At 43.2% G+C, this 16,908-nt stretch overlaps 1 protein-coding gene and 1 non-coding gene across 2 annotated transcripts in view; one reads left to right on the top strand and one right to left on the bottom strand.

The window, feature by feature from the left end:
- LOC126248248 (1-phosphatidylinositol 4,5-bisphosphate phosphodiesterase eta-2-like) overlaps positions 1-16,908 on the bottom strand; it is a 551,756-nt gene that overhangs the window by 477,099 nt on the left and 57,749 nt on the right. The window lies entirely within an intron of this gene.
- Trnas-cga (transfer RNA serine (anticodon CGA)) lies at positions 8,904-8,978 on the top strand. The gene has a single exon. It is a non-coding gene; the product is annotated as a tRNA-Ser (tRNA).

Below are 16,908 nucleotides of genomic sequence, written 5' to 3' on the forward strand. Positions count from 1 at the left end.
CAGCACCATCCGCGAATACTCTCATGGAGCTTCCTACGTTATCCACTAAATCATTAATATATAATTATAAACTGTAAGGGTCCTATAACGCTCTCTTGGGGTACTTTAGAAATTATCTTCAACTCTGTCAAATATGTTCCTTTAAGAACGACATTTTAAGTCCTATCTGTGAGGAAGTCTTGAATCCAACTATAAATCTAGTTAGATACTCGATAACTTCATATTTTGTTTACTAAACGACGGTGTATAATTGTACCGAAGCCTTCCGGAAATGAAAAAGCACTGCATCAGCCTGGGCGCCTCTGTCTATGTCGCTCTGGAACTCATGGACGAACAGTTTCGCAAGATCTGTTTACGGTGTCCATTTTGATTTTTACAGAGAAAACTTTCGTTCTCCATAAACGTCGTAGTGCGTGAGCATTAAACGTTTTCCATAATTCCTCAACTGTGTGCATACTCCATACGTTTGCACTTTCGCTGTGTCTAATACAATTTGTGCCGAAAACGATGGCGATTAAAGAAGGTGGCACTTATCGAGACCTCCGCCGTTACACGGCAGGTGTAGATACCACGGTGACGCAGTAGCGTACTACCCGACCACGATATTATTGAACGTGGACTCCAGTGGCCATTATCGGAAACGCGCGTTGACGTCACAGTAAACAAGAACAATGGTGAATAACGAGAAAGGTATCACACTGTCAATACTTTGAGGTCAGTTGTGCACATGCTATGAAGTGGTTCAGCGTGTCCTCGCGAAGTACTGTCCGTACTGCAATACGGTGTTATTCGTAATCATGACTGCACCTGAGAGTGAAAAAGACAGGAAAATGTAGCAAAAGTGGGCACACGCAGCTGAAAAAGAGCTCATATTCAAAAGTTGTACTATTTTTCTAGGAAGAGAACAAGCAGAATCTAATGATACCTCTATAGAAAGCAATATTGTGGGCGGCAAGGGAAGTCAGAAAGAACTGTACAATACATTTTGATAGACTTTAAGAAAGCGGAAGAAACCCAGAAAAAGGTTAAATTTCCTAAAAACAAAGGCGTTCTTGAAAAATAGTTTCTCTCAATGACTTCGATAAAGAACTTACTCGAAGAAAATCTTGGAGTATTACGAGCAGAAGAATGCTGAAGATCAGAGGAGGTAACCAATGAGGAGGCACTGAACAGAACTGAATAGAAAAGAAACTTGTGACATAACCTGACTAGAAGAAGGGATCGGTTGGTAGGACACATTCAAAGACATCAAGGGATCGCCAATTTAGTACTGGAGGCTAGCGTGAGGGGGTAAAAACCACAGAGGGATACTAAGAGATGAATACAGGAAGCAGATTCAGAAGGATGTAGCTTGCAGTAGTTACTCTGACATGAAGAGGCTTGCACAGGATAGAGTAGCATGGAGAGCTGCATCAAACCATTCTTCGTACCGAAGACCACAACAACAACAAGTGGAGGAGATAGAAATCCCAACGTTGAGAAAGCTGCTGAAGTTTTTTCAAAAACTGGGATCAATTTTCAGAGGGGAAGGGAAGCAATTCGGAAAATTTTGAAAGAGATGGGGTTTCGTTTCAAAAACTGTAGGCTAAAGTAAGAAAGCCATCCTAACAGAACTTCCGACATTGTTGCAAAGCGTGCGCAATACTGCTCTGAAATCATAAATAATGAAAAGGGGCCAAATAAATCAGGGATATTCACGGACGTAACGTGGGTGCCTAAGCATTGTACTATGAAAAAGTGCTGTAGCAAGAAGTTCCAGATGTAGTGATTAATAACAGTGCAGGCCCTAGAGATATTACTGTTCAAGCTGGAGAGGCAATGGTTTTCATAAATAGAGCAGAGTTCATTGATGATTATAAATCTAAATCCCAAGATTATCACGATGGTATGAGTTGGGATAATTATCTTGAATGGTTGGAAGAGAAACTGATTTGTAGCACCCCAGCTGGTAGTATTGTTGTTCTTGATAACGCACCGTACCATACTGCCCAGAAAAATAAATTCCCCTCTACTGTAATGAGCAAACAGGACACAATCGTGTGGCGCATTAAAAAAAATCTATTTTGAACCGAGCTTAACAAGCAATGATCTTTTACAAACCGTGTATTATAATACCGGGTGATCAAAAAGTCAGTATAAATTTGAAAACTGAATAAATCACGGAATAATGTAGATAGAGAGGTACAAATTGACACACATGCTTGGAATGACCTGGGGTTTTATTAGAACCAAAAAAATACAAAAGTTCAAAAAATGTCAGACAGATGGCGCTTCATCTGATCAGAATAGCAATAATTAGCATAACAAAGTAAGACAAAGCAAAGATGATGTTCTTTACAGGAAATGCTCAATATGTCCACCATCATTCCTCAACAATAGCTGTAGTCGAGGAATAATGCTGTGAACAGCACTGTAAAGCATGTCCGGAGTCATGGTGAGGCATTGGCGTCGGATGTTGTCATTCAGCGTCTCTAGATATGTCGGTCGATCACAATACGCTTGCGACTTCAGGTAACCCCAAAGCCAATAATCGCAATGACTGAGGTCACACGATCATCACCAAACGGCGCGCTCAAGAGATCTTTCATGCGTCTAGCAATAGGGGGTGGAGCGCCATCTTGCATTTTGGTTCTAATAAAACCTCATGTCATTCTAAGCATGTGTGTCAATTTTTACCTCTCTATCTACATTATTCCGTGGTTTATTAAGTTTTCAAATTTATACTGACTTTTTGATCACCCGGTAATCCAAAGTTAGCTTTCAAAGCAGGTTCCGTTTAAAGCATTAGGGACATATTGTTCTAAAGCTCTTACCATAGAGCTGTGATTTGAGCTCTACAGAGCATCTCCAACACAGTGAAACAAAAGTACTATACAAATAAACGTTTCTTCCATTAATTCAACTGCCCTAAAACAAATAACCGAAGACTCTTCATCTAAAATTACCCGGCATGATTGATTAAAATTTGCGAACACGCGAAAGGAATTGAGTATTGGTGCATAGATGGGTTAATGGAAGAAATAACAGAGAATGAAATATCACTGTTGATCGGTGAGTGAAGATGAAGATGCAGCTCATGACGACGACAGTGAATGAAAACTGACACGGTTGATGAAATTGGAGCGGATCTCAATGAAACAGATACAGCAAATGCAGAACTCGGCGTCTACCCCTTGTGTGATGGTCCATCCACATGATAACTCTAATCACGGCATAATTGTAGCTGTACCGTCCTTTCTTCCCTCCGCAACCCCGATTACGCGGTGACTCAAGATAAACCAACGAGTGCCCTTACACCCAGGTGGTCGACTAATATACAGCATCGCACTTCACGCCGGAGTTTATTTATACCCGTCTAATGACGTATGCGTGTATGCTCCCTGGCATGACACGGGATCGCACGTTAGGTTAACTGGTAGGGCCGTTCGCACAGGTTATGCGTTCGCCAGTGTCGCCTGGAAATCCCGCTACATAAATAACTCCCCAAGCTGCACGTTCCGGACTCATCAAGCTAACAGCGGCATCTTGCTACTGTAGAGGGGCTCAGGAAGGACACACGCAAAGCGCGTCAAAAACTGTTGTACCCTTTGTCACACATCACAGGAAAATTAATTGAATTTTAATGCCTTAAAGTGGATACGTAACCGAAACTTTGAACTTTTTGTATTTCACATACTGACGCTATTTCGTCGTGACATCAACAACAAAAAACTATTGAGTTCTGTCTGTCTGTCAATTGAATCTCAATGTAGAGAAGTGTAATGTGCTGCGAATACATAGAAAGAAAGATCCCTTATCATTTAGCTCCAACATAGCAGGTCAGAAACTGCAAGCAGTTAATTCAAAAAAAATGGTTCAAATGGCTCTGAGCACTATGGGACTCAACTGCTGAGGTCATTAGTCCCCTAGAACTTAGAACTAGTTAAACCGAACTAACCTAAGGACAACACAAACATCCATGCCCGAGGCAGGATTCGAACCTGCGACCGTAGCGGTCTTGCGGTTCCAGACTGCAGCGCCTTTAACCGCACGGCCACTTCGGCCGGCGCAGTTAATTCCATAAATTATCTGGGAGTACGCATTAGGAGTGATTTAAAATGGAATGATCATATAAAGTTGATCGTCGGTAAAGCAGATGCCAGACTGAGATTAATTCGAAGAATCCTAAGGAAATTCAATCCGAAAACAAAGGAAGTAGGTTACAGTACGCTTGTTCGCCCACTGCTTGAATACTGCTCAGCAGTGTGGGATCCGTACCAGATAGGGTTGATAGAAGAGATAGAGAAGATCCAACGGAGAGCAGCGCGCTTCGTTACAGGATCATTTAGTAATCGCGAAAGCGTTACGGAGATGATAGATAAACTCCAGTGGAAGACTCTGCAGGAGAGACGCTCAGTAGCTCGGAACAGGCTTTTGTTGAAGTTTAGAGAACATACCTTCACCGAGGAGTCAAATGGTTCAAATGGCTCTGAGCACTATGGGACTCAACTGCTGTGGTCATAAGTCCCCTAGAACTTAGAACTACTTAAACCTAACTAACCTAAGGACAGCACACAACACCCAGCCATCACGAGGCAGAGAAACCGAGGAGTCAAGCAGTATATTGCTTCCTCCTACGTATATCTCGCGAAGAGACCATGAGGATAAAATCAGAGAGATTAGAGCCCACACAGAGGCATACCGACAATCCTTCTTTCCACGAACAATACGAGACTGGAATAGAAGGGAGAACCGATAGAGGTTCTCAAGGTACCCTCCGCTACACACCGTCAGGTGGCTTACGGAGTATGGATGTAGATGTAGATGTAGAAGGCGAACCAAGACTATCACCTGGAAATTTTTAGTTCTTGAATACTACAATTTCAGAAACATACTATGCCGTTCGAGGAGGCATCAAAATGAAGAAAATGTGAAAAGTGCATAAGTTGCGTCTTTTTTAAATTGGGAGTGAGACCATTGGCGGAAAACCACTCAATCACACTTTTAAGAAACCGAACGAGATGGCGCAGTGGTTAGCGCACTGGACTCGCATTCGGGAGGAGGACGGTTCAAACCCGCGTCCGGCCATCCTGATACACGTTTTCCGTGATTTCCCTAAATCACTTCTGACGAATATTGGGATGGTCCCTTTGAAAGGGTACGGGCGACATCCTTCCGTAATCCGAAGGAACTGATGACGTCGCTGTTCGGTTCCCTCCCCCAAATCAACCAGCCAACCAATTTTTAAGAACATTATTTACCATTTATCATTTTTTCTGTTGCTCTGTGTATGTTTGGGTGATTTATGATAATTTTCTCTCCGCGCCACGGTGCAGTTAGCCAGTCACCGACAGATGTGAAAGAAGCGATAGGGTATAGTGAAAAAAAAAACAGCAGACACTTTTGTTGGGAACCAAGGCGTTTAGAATTGAAATCTGGCATTTACTCACTTTTTTACTAAGACATAACAAACTCAGTATATGAATAATTATGTACATTATTAAAACATTCCCCCTTCAGCTTTCACCATAGAAATTGTGAGAGCACGTTTCTACTTGTTTCGCATCTTATTTATCATTATTGTGAACCAGCCAGCCGCCGGCCGCTGTGGCCGAACGGATCTAGGCGCTTCAGTCTGGAACCGCTCTGCTGCTACGATCGCACGTTCGGCTCCTGCCTCGGGCATGGATGTGTGTGATGTCCTTAGGTTAGTTAGGTTTAAGTAGTTCTAAATCTAGGGGACTGATGACCTCAGATGTTAAGTCTCATAGTGCTTAGAGCCATTTGAACCATTTTTTGAACCAGCGAGCCACATCGCTTATCTCTATTTCTAAACATAATACATTTCGCGATTGATAGCACACCAGTATTGTCACGGGAAATGTAGCTCTTTGTAACACGTAAAATGTACCGCCACACACATTATGTAAGTCCATTCTCTCTTTTCTTCAAATGAGCACAATCATTTTTACTTTTATTACGTTTATCGCGTAGATAAGAAAACTTCAGTCTTTTGCAATAGCATGTTTATTTTGATTTTCAGCAAATATGTTTCACCTACTAACACTATGCGTCATCTGTGGTTTTAATATTTCTATTCTTTCGAAATGTCCATTGGTTCTTCTGATGGCACTATATGTACACAGTACAGGCTTCCAGTTGATAGTACAATGTAGAGATAAGTAGTACTTCTCAAGCAGCACAAAAATCTAAGTTAGCGGCATAGAGCTGTTGGTTAAATGATGAAACTAGGTTTAAAGGCAGCTTGCATCAGGAAAGGTTTTGTGTCGTGAAATTTACACTGATGAGCCAAAACGTTATGACTATCTGCTTAATGTGAAACTTCCTGGCAGATCAAAACTGTGTGCCCGACCGAGACGCGAACTCGTGACCTTTGCCTTTCGCGGGCAAGTGCTCTACAAACTGAGCTACCGAAGCACGACTCACGCCCGGTCCTCACAGCTCTACTTCTGCCAGTATCTCGTCTCCTACCTTCCAAACTTTACAGAAGCTCTCCTGCGAACCTAGCAGAACTAGCACTCCTGGAAGAAAGCCATGTCTCCGCAGTATCCTTTCTTTCAGGAGTGCTAGTTCTGCTAGGTTCGCAGGAGAGCTTCTGTAAAGTTTGGCAGAAGTAGAGCTGTGAGGACCGGGCGTGAGTCGTGCTTCGGTAGCTCAGATGGTAGAGCACTTGCCCGCGAAAGGCAAAGGTCCCGAGTTCGAGTCTCGGTCGTGCACACAGTTTTGATCTTCCAGGAAGTTTCATATCAGCGCACACTCCACTGCAGAGTGAAAATCTCATCTGCTTAATAGCTTGTTTGTCCGTCTTTGGAACGAAATATATCATTGATTCTGCGTATCAGGAATCCGACAGTTTGTTGACGCATGTGGCATTAGATGTCTACGCACAGGTTATCTAATTCGCGTCGATGGCGCCTGATAGCGACCCAGATGGGTTTCATAGGATTTACTGGCCGTGCGGTTCTAGGCGCTACAGTCTAGAGCCGCGTGACCGCTACGGTCGCAGATTCGAATCCTGCCTCGGGCCTGGATGTGTGTGATGTCCTTAAGTTAATTAGGCTTAAGTAGTTCTAAGTTCTAGGGGACTGATGACCACAACAGTTAAGTCCCATAGTGCTCAGAGCCATTTGAACCATAGGATTTACGTCAGGCGAATTTGATCACCCATCAACATAAATTCACTATAATGCCCCTTAAACCATTGTAGCACGATTCTAGCTCCAAGACACGGAGAGTTATACAGCTGAAACCTGACATCGCCGTCGGGGAAGACATCAAGCATGAAGGGATGCTGGTGGCACGTTTCGAGCCGCCGGTCAGCTTGATGACGGCGTTTATTGGAGACGACCGCTGATACGTTTCCATTGTTGGAGGGTCGAATCCTGATTGTCCCCCGCCCACTGCAATAGCAATTCAGAATGTCGTTGGATCAACATGTGAGCACGTAGGTGTGGACTGCTGCGGACCTTCATGTTCAATAATGAACGATGAAAGGTGTGCTTCAACACTTGTGTGTGCACCAGCATTGTGCTATTTCGGCAGAGATGCCCCAGACCGTCATCTACCCTACGTTACGGATCAAACAAGCCTCGAAATCCCACGTTCTGTGAAGAGTCGTGGGCGTCAAACCATTTAGTGCCTAGTGGTAGTTTCACAGACTTTCTACAGCCGGCCGAAGTGGCCGTGCGGTTAAAGGCGCTGCAGTCTGGAACCGCAAGACCGCTACGGTCGCAGGTTCGAATCCTGCCTCGGGCATGGATGTTTGTGATGTCCTTAGGTTAGTTAGGTTTAACTAGTTCTAAGTTCTAGGGGACTAATGACCTCAGCAGTTGAGTCCCATAGTGCTCAGAGCCATTTGAACCATTTGAACAGACCTTCTACGTCTTTTCGTAGATGCTTCCTACAGTAGCAAGTTAACATTCGACTAGCTTCGTCGTTTTAGAGATACCCGTTCACAGACTCTGCGTAATAATAGTCTTCCCTTTGTCAAAGTGGCTTATCTCAATGTATTTCTCCATTTACAGCGCTAGTGTGGTCCCCCGTCAGTGTCTGCTTCGCTTACATACTTTTGCTACCACGTCACGTGCCCGCAACCCACTAGGTGACATCCAACATAGTGGTGGGCAGTGGTCATAATGTTTTTACTGACCAGTGTACCTACCTCTCGCTCTGTTCTTACCTCTCGGAAACCATCTGTTCCATGTTACATCTACCATCAATTTCCAGAATGAGATTTTTACTCTGCAGCGGAGTGTGAGCTGATATGAACCTTCTTGGCAGATTAAAACTGTGTGCCGGACCGAGACTCGAACCCGGGCCCTTTGCCTTTCGTGGGCAAATGCTCTACTAACTGAGCTACCCAAGCACGACTCGCGACCCGCCCTCACAGCTTCAATTCCGCCAGTACCTCGTCTCCTACCTTACAAACTTCACAGAAGCTCTCCTGCATAGCCGACTGCGGTGGCCGAGCGGTTCTAGGCGCTTCAGTCCGGAACCGCGCGACTGCTACGGTCGCAGGTTCGAATCCTGCCTCGGGCATGGATGTGTGAGATGTCATTAGGTTAGTTAGGTTTAAGTGGTTCTAGGTTCTAGGGGACTGATGACCTCAGATGTTAAGTCCCATAGTGCTCAGAGCCATTTTTTTCTCCTGCATACGTTGCAGAACTGGCACTCCTGGAAGAAAGGATATTGCGGAGACTTGGCTTAGCCACAACCTCGGGGATGTTTCCAGAATGAGATTTTCACTCTGCAGCGGAGAGTGCGCTGATATGAAACTTCTTGGCAGATTAAAACTGTGTGCCGGACTGAGGTATGCAAGGTGTGCAGGAGAGCTTCTATGAAGTTTGGAAGGTAGGAGACGAGGTACTAGCGGAATTGAAGCTGTGAGGACGGGTCGTGAGTCGTGCTTGGATAGCTCAGTTGGTAGAGCACTTGCCCGCGAAAGGCAAAGGTCCCGAGTTCGAGTCTCGGTCCGGCACACAGTTTTAATCTACCATCAGTTTGTCTAGCTAAATGAACTATTTCACCTCCTTTTATTTTCATTACGGTCATAGTTACGCCTCCCTAATCACTCTGCTCCCTGACCTGTTCGTCTATCTCCAAGTAATTACCAACAAACACCTCGCATTTATTAGCTGGTCAACCCTTAGTTTTTCAATGGCTTCCGCATTTAACATCCCAGTCAAACTACAGGTGTCCATGAAACCCGCTATCATGTTTAAAAATCATAACTCGGAAACTACTGGAGATAGAGCATAGTGGCTCGCTGTAAAACTTCTTTTCTGTTGTTTCAGAATTTCACTATGTGCCCCACTCGTCGTTCCAGAGCATCACGGCGATATTCGGACATGTCCGAAAGAACAGACACCATATCCATATAAATATATAGTTCTGGCAATACCGGTCATGACCTTCTTCTTCTATGCGGACGCACATACATTCCCCGAACTCTTACGGGACTTGATAAGAATGTCTTCCACGAGTAATGAGTGTGTTGGGGTGGGACACTACGAATGTAGTGTGTGGACCTACAAGGTGAGAATGTGGGTCTTGCGGGAGGCGTGCGCGAGAAGGTTTCTGCAGTCGTACTATCCTCTGTGCCCTCGGTGGCTCAAATGGTTAGAGCGTCTGCCATGTAAGCAGGAGATCCCGGGTTAGAGTTCCGGGCGGGGCACACATTTTCATCTGTCCCCGTTGATATGTGTCAACGCCCGTCAGCAGCTGAAGGTATTAAATTAATTCTAAAATATTCGAGTTCTGTCCGTGTACGGCCCAGTATTGCAGCATCAACAGTTCTGATTGCTTCATTGATTCGTGAATGAGGGGTAGCAATTTCACTGACTGGTGTTGCGTTCACGCGATACTTGTCGTGACTCCACAAAAGAAGTCTAATGGCGTCACATCGTCAGAGCCCGGGGTCCATGCGATGGGATCATCACGACTCAGCCACCTCTCAGGAAATGCGTCATTCAGCATTTGCCGCACGTTTAAATGCCAATGTGCAGGTGCACCAGAGCGTAGGAACATGATGAACAGCCACAACTCTACGGTGTGTCGTAGCAGGAACAGTTCGAGCATGTCCAGTTAAACATTTCTCATTATGGTTTATCTGCAAAGAAAAATGGGCCTATCACCCTATAGTGCATTAGGCCGTACCAAACATTAAGCTTCGGGCTATCACGGCTGTGGCTTTTCAGAGCCTCAAATCCCAATGTTTTGGCGATTCACCTGTCCAGAAATGTGGAACGTCCATTCAGCTGAAAAGAGAAGCTTTTTCAGGCTATCATTGTCATCATCTATGGGGGCTAGCATGAAAAACGCGAATGCCTGCTGCAGATGACGATCATCTGGCTGCAGTGCTCTTTTTGCACTTTGTACGCAAAAAGACGTAAACGCTTATGTAACACTTTATGGACATCTGATCTTGAGTCCTGCAATTCGCGTGGTGTATGACGATTGACTTCTGGGGGCTGCCTAGAAATTCAGCTTGAACTCTGTCATCACGTACTTCAGACATAGGGGGACTTCCACTTCGAGGAAGGTCTTTGACACGGCCTGTCTCTTTATAACTTTTGAACCTCCTCATTATGCATATTTTTGTCAGTGGTGCCCTTCCATTTTGGCGTCGATAATTTCGTTGTATCGTTGTCACAGATTTGGATTCTGCGTACGAGATGACACATTTGGGCCTTCTCTTGGCCTGTTGCCATTTAATGCACTCTATATCAATAAGCAACAAAAGATAAAGGAAAAAGAACTTTGAGAGCTGTTAATCATTTTACAATGAACCACGATTCTCTATCACTATTAGTTTCGAAATTATGAATTTTTGGGATACCCTTTATGGACATTATGTACTAATACAATTTGATTTAAAAAATTCATTTTCACTCTTAAATGGAAGCTTCGTTTCGAAAATTCTATTAGTTTACCAAAAGCAGTTCCTACCATTTTTGCTCTTCTGTCTTCTTCTTTTGCTGTCGTTACAATCCATGATTAAGCCTTTAAGTGCGTACGGCAGCTGTATCCTTCCATAGCCTGCCCGATATCAGTTGGTTCGGCGGATGCATCCATCCTCTAAGTTCTGTGATTTATAGCTGTGGAAATGATGAATTTCAGGCTGGCTGCCTTCTCTTCAGTCAAGATAATGTATTCTCCCCCAGTCATAACGTTTTTGATTGTTTTTACTAGTAAGGACACAATTTATGGCAGTCATTATCTTGAAGAGAAAATACCATCTCAAATTGTTTTGGAGCTTTGTCACGATTTACGTGGGAAGGATTATTGTATTTACGACTTCGGCCGGTACACTAGCTCAGAGTCCGCAGATCGTGGTCGTGCGGTAGCGTTCTAGCTTCCCACGAGCGGGTTCCCGGGTTCGATTCCCGGCGGGGTCAGGGACTTCCTCTGCCTCGTGATGACTGGGTGTTGTGTGCTGTCCTTAGGTTAGTTAGGTTTAAGTAGTTCTAAGTTCTAGGGGACTGATGACCATAGATGTTAAGTCCCATAGTGCTCAGAGCCATTTGAACATTAGCTCAGATTTGATTGATAAACTAACGAGTAAGAGCATACGGCAAAACAGAAAGAAGTTCCCTTTACTTCATGAAAAATGACAAACTGAAGAAGGGCAAATACATAACGACCTACAGATACGAGCACATGTTGATGAAGCGAAATGAGAAAAATGATGTTTTGAAGGTCCTCACGCCCATGGCGATATATTTCACGAAATATATTCTAAAAATGGCATCGTCCAAACGCCAAGTGTTGTCATAGATTACAGCAAGAATATGAAAGACGTGAATAGAGGCGATTCCCAGTTGCAAAGCTACCAAAAGGCCACGTAGACACTGGAAATATATTCAGAAGATTTTCGCCATTTCTTGGACATGGCTTGCTTCAGTGCCTAAGTACTGAAAAAAAAGAAACATGGGGTCTGGAATTCATCATTAGCTTCGAGGAATAGTTGGCCGTAATCTAGCCACAAAAAAACATTTAAACGTCCACCTCGAACACCACAAGCGACTCATCTTATAGTCACACATTTTCCAGAATATTTTCCACGCACAATGAGGGAAAGACCAACTAAGAAGCGTGGACTATGCATGAGAAGAGGCCTTTGAAACGAGACATCATTTTGATGCCGGAATGTTTTAAAATATTTCACTCACAAAAGGCTTGTAATTATGTGAAAATAAAATTACACTCTCTTCTTTAATACGTTCAGTTCAATCCTAATTAAATTTAGTTTTGGTTCAAAAATGGCTCTGAGCACTATGGGACTAAACATCTATGGTCATCAGTCCCCTAGAACTTAGAACTACTTAAACCTAACTAACCTAAGGACAGCACAGAACACCCAGCCATCACGAGGCAGAGAAAATCCCTGACCCCGCTTAGTTTTGGTCCATAAATTAAAATCAACAAGGAATGTTTCAATGAGTGGGCAAGGCTCGTAGCGCAAGAGTATGGGAAATTACCCACTGAGGCAGAAGAGCGTACGCAAAAAATACCCATTTTACGGATGAAAGGACTATTCTGTTTTTCTTTCTGCAGTAGCTTCCCGGGACTGCTAACACACCCGTTGGCACGCAAAAGGGCGTTTTATGGCGTACTGAGGCTGGGGTAGAAAAGCATTCTCTCACGTGAAAAACGCATTAAACAAGTCTCGCTACGATAAGAAGCCAAGATAGCACGCTGCAGTCACGCTACATTCACAACCGCAGAAGTCAGTGTAGCAACAGGCTCTAAACGTGAACGTTTATTAATTAAACAGGTACTCTTTTTTTTAAATCCCTAACAGAGATTCGCTTTCTCGACCCACAGCCGGTTCTGGCCACAAGGCATTGTTCCACAGAATCAACTACAGTCACGATGGCATATAATAATATGTGATCATTATGTGGTACCAATATCATATACGAGCGTTCTATACCTATTTTATGTATCTTATTAATCTGTAACATAAAAACGTATTTTTATTAAACTTTTAACATATTTGATTTCCGAGTAGTCTGATTAAAATGTGGGGCCTGCTACGCTTTGAAACTGGTATCCTCGCGAAGAGACGTTTTTATAGGGTAAAGTGAAGCCTTCGGTGCTTTTATTAATCCAGTTTTATTCTCCAGTATGGCAAAGCAGGCAGAGGAAAAAAGGGCCAACATGGCAGTTCTCGTGTCCTGGCACTTCCGGCGCAGGGATACAAACTGAGACGAAAAGAACTGTGTAGTTGCTTTGCCAGGATGAGACTACCCTCTGCAGTGTCATCTATTTTCCGTATTACAGTAAGATTATCAGAAAAAATTAAATATCGCTTTTCTCAACTCGGCACTCACGGGAAAAGTAATCATCACTATTGACAGACTGAGAACTGGTCACATGAATACCAATAAAATGAGATATTTATTAAAATCAGTACTCTTTCCAAGTTATGATTCCTTCCTCACTGAAGAAGACATTGTAGATATACCACCAGAATGCCATATTACAATCAACCAAGAACACTTACACCTTACAAAGTCTTAAAAATTAAGAATTGTTTTTGTCTTAAGGTATCTCCTAGTCCCATGAATAGGTCTGTTGCCAAATGTATAGCAGGCGGACAAACATTTGGAAACACCAAAAACTCAAACGGTCTAGGGAAACCGTTGGCATTCAAAGCAGCTTCCAGTCTTCTCGGAATGGATAAATACGGGTCCTGTATGATTTTCAAGGGAACCTTATACTATTACTTCTGGAAACAGTCGCAAGTTCAGGTAAGGACGATGAAGGTGGGTAGCAATCAAACACTCTCCTCTCCAAAGTAGGCCACAAAGGCTCAATAAGATAGAAATCTGGTAACTTTGGTGGCCAGGGGAGATGTGACACTTGATTCTCGTGCTCACAAAACCAGTCCTGATGATGCGTGTAATGTGAAGAGGAGCCGCTTCGTGTTGAAACACAGCTTCACCATTGGGGAACAAACATTGTACTATGGGATGAACTTGATCAGCCGAAACTGTCACATAACCCTTGACAGTAATGTGACCTTCCAGAGTAACTATGGAAGTCCACGGAATATCCCGATAACCCCTACCACGTTTCCCTCTTGGGAGGTTGTAAACAATGTGAAACAAGACTCAGCCGACCAAATGAATTTTTTCCATTGCTCCACCGGCCAGAATATGCAATAAAAATGGGGAGGTTCCCATTTGAAAATACGAAGTTGACTCCATCCACGCAGGGGGGGGGGGGGGGGGGGGAGTTAGGTGGTGGCCAGCTGTAGGACAGACAGCTGTCCCCTTTACTAATATCAACTGTTCACATAGAACATTTCTTTCGTACTATGCGTAGTTTACGAGATATCTAGTTGTCCCAACTTAAAACAAACACCCCATATAATTTCAGTTAATAAAGTATTGTAAATTGTTGCTAATCTTTCTTCTTCTTTTTCTTTGCCTTTTGCCGATTCTCTGCAGGGTCGACATTGTCATATGAGTTTTGGCGTGGTTAGAGACAACAAGTGGCCTGATGCCCTTCCTGACGCCGTCCGTAACCTTTTGACTAAATATTTACGGTAATTTTTCAACATTACTTGGAAGAGAAAGAGTAGAAAATGTGTCTATCAAAGATTTCAAAACACCAGCATTTCTTTGCTCGCCAAAGAAGACAATACATAGCGCCTTTTTACTTTATACATTGCGATTTTTTTTCCTTATAAGTACCACATAATGTCAAAAACAACTATACGCTTCATCTATTTATGTTCTTGTTCATGCACCATGTAGGCTTCCCCGTTATACGGGTATTGTAAAATTTAAATCATTTTGCGCTTTCGGATATTTGGCCTCTTGTGTGGATGAACGCACATAGGAAAAATATCCAAGTCCTCATCCAGCTTTCGCAATGTGCAACGAAAACAAATTAAACAATAAAATAAAAATTAATAAAATACAAGATTGTGGAGACATGGAAAACCACTTAACAGAAAGGGTCGAACATTAGGTTAAGACACTCAGAGTACAGTGCCGAACATTAGGTTATGCAATATATTTGCCCCATGTAATTACTTCTTACGAGTCCTACATGTTTCCAAACAGCAGAGAATGATGAGCAAGAGTAATCCAACCCTCACAAAATGAATTCTTTTATAAATATACAAATACCCTTGAATTTCCTGTTATGAGATCCTTCCTCTCCACCTAAGAGCCACCAATTTCCATAAATTCCATACACTGCCTTGAATCCCCTAAATTGTTTAAATAAACAATATTTCATACATTGTCTAAATTGTTTAAACAATATTCCAGACACAGCAATCGAATTCCCTTCAAGTGACCGATTAACTGAGTCTTTTTCCTGCTAATTTCTGGGAGGGAAGGTGGGAGAGGATGGAGTCAACCTGAGGGGGAGAGGTTAATTAATTGATCAATTTAATTAATTATTCAATCAAATTAATAAGAGTGTGAGGGGCTATTCTGATAACTCAGACCTGAAAGTGTACCTGTAGCAGCGAGGCGTAGAGGGTGGGTTGGAGGTTTCCTGAGGGGGGAGGGGAGTGGGATGGGGTGGGGGGAACAACAGGTTAAGGACCTGTCAATCAAAAGGCAGGATCCTTTTAGCAAAACAATAGGTTAAGGACCTATCAATCAAAGGAGAACAATAAGTTAAGTACCTGTCAATCAAAGGAGAACAATAGGTTTGCCCCTGAGTGCATACCTGCCCCTGATGTAGGCAACCCGCACTAACAACTGCATCAGCTCTCTCTTTGTCCTTCTACTCATTACACATGCCCTACGTGGTGAGCATTGTCCTGCAGAAAAACGGCACTACGATACTGTCCCATGATAGGTAATATATGGAGGCACAGGATGATTGTGCCTTCAATCGCCACCATTCATGACCTGAATTCCCACACACCATGACGCCAGGAGTAAGATCACTATATCTTTCTAAAACACTGAAGAATGGAACCTCTCCCCAAATCTCTGCCATACTCCTCGAGAATGGTCATCTGTGGTAGTGCAGAACTGTGATTCCTAACTGAACACAATGTGATGACATTTGTCTGCAGTCCATGCCTACTGGTCACTGGTGTTAACAGAAGCCTACACATGAGTGACAATTCCCTAGTTCGGCTGGTGCTAGTCTCCAACTTATGGTGCAGCATGATGCAGCTGTACTTAGTGCACAATACGGCTATTCTCTCTTATGGTGGTCGGGCATGGTCGAACAGAACCTTGACAATGAGTACGCCTGCCCTCACGTTCCTATGCAGTCTAACACTGGGCTACTGTCACACCCGAATTTCCTACAGATCTGGATATTGTACAATTAGATCAGCTGGCCAAATGTAGACCCACAATTGAGCATATTTCAAATTCTGTCAGGTGCTGATAACGCTGTCTCACACGAATACGCGACATCTCGGTGTCCTTCATAGTGATCAACTCAACATATGAAGCTCTTCACGCCTCTTAAATATTCTACTAGACCTGGTAACAACACTAAGCACGAACATAACTACTCTGGTGACCGTTCTGTGTGTCACAGAGAATTGCAACTTAAACCATTTAAATACCCGCCAATGGTGTCTATGTGTACAAAGTTACATTGACATCCGACTATGTCTTTAAGAGGCTTCACTGTTCTTGCTAGGCACAGCATAAGAGAGATAATCGATTTTCACGAGTTTTAAATAGAAAAATGCAAGCTTTAAACCAAGCAATATTTTTATTTTCGTTGAAGATAACAGTTTCAAACATTGGAACTTATAACACACAATTACAGAACATATTATAAAAACAATCTGAATAGTACCCAAAAGTGAATAAATTAAATCTTACATCTACTTCACGTTCTTCCCCCGTAAAGTCACTCAAGAACTACACTCCTGGAAATGGAAAAAAGAACACATTGACACCGGTGTGT

Source organism: Schistocerca nitens, chromosome 3 (genome assembly GCF_023898315.1).
Source record: "Schistocerca nitens isolate TAMUIC-IGC-003100 chromosome 3, iqSchNite1.1, whole genome shotgun sequence".
Classification (NCBI taxonomy): domain Eukaryota; kingdom Metazoa; phylum Arthropoda; class Insecta; order Orthoptera; family Acrididae; genus Schistocerca; species Schistocerca nitens.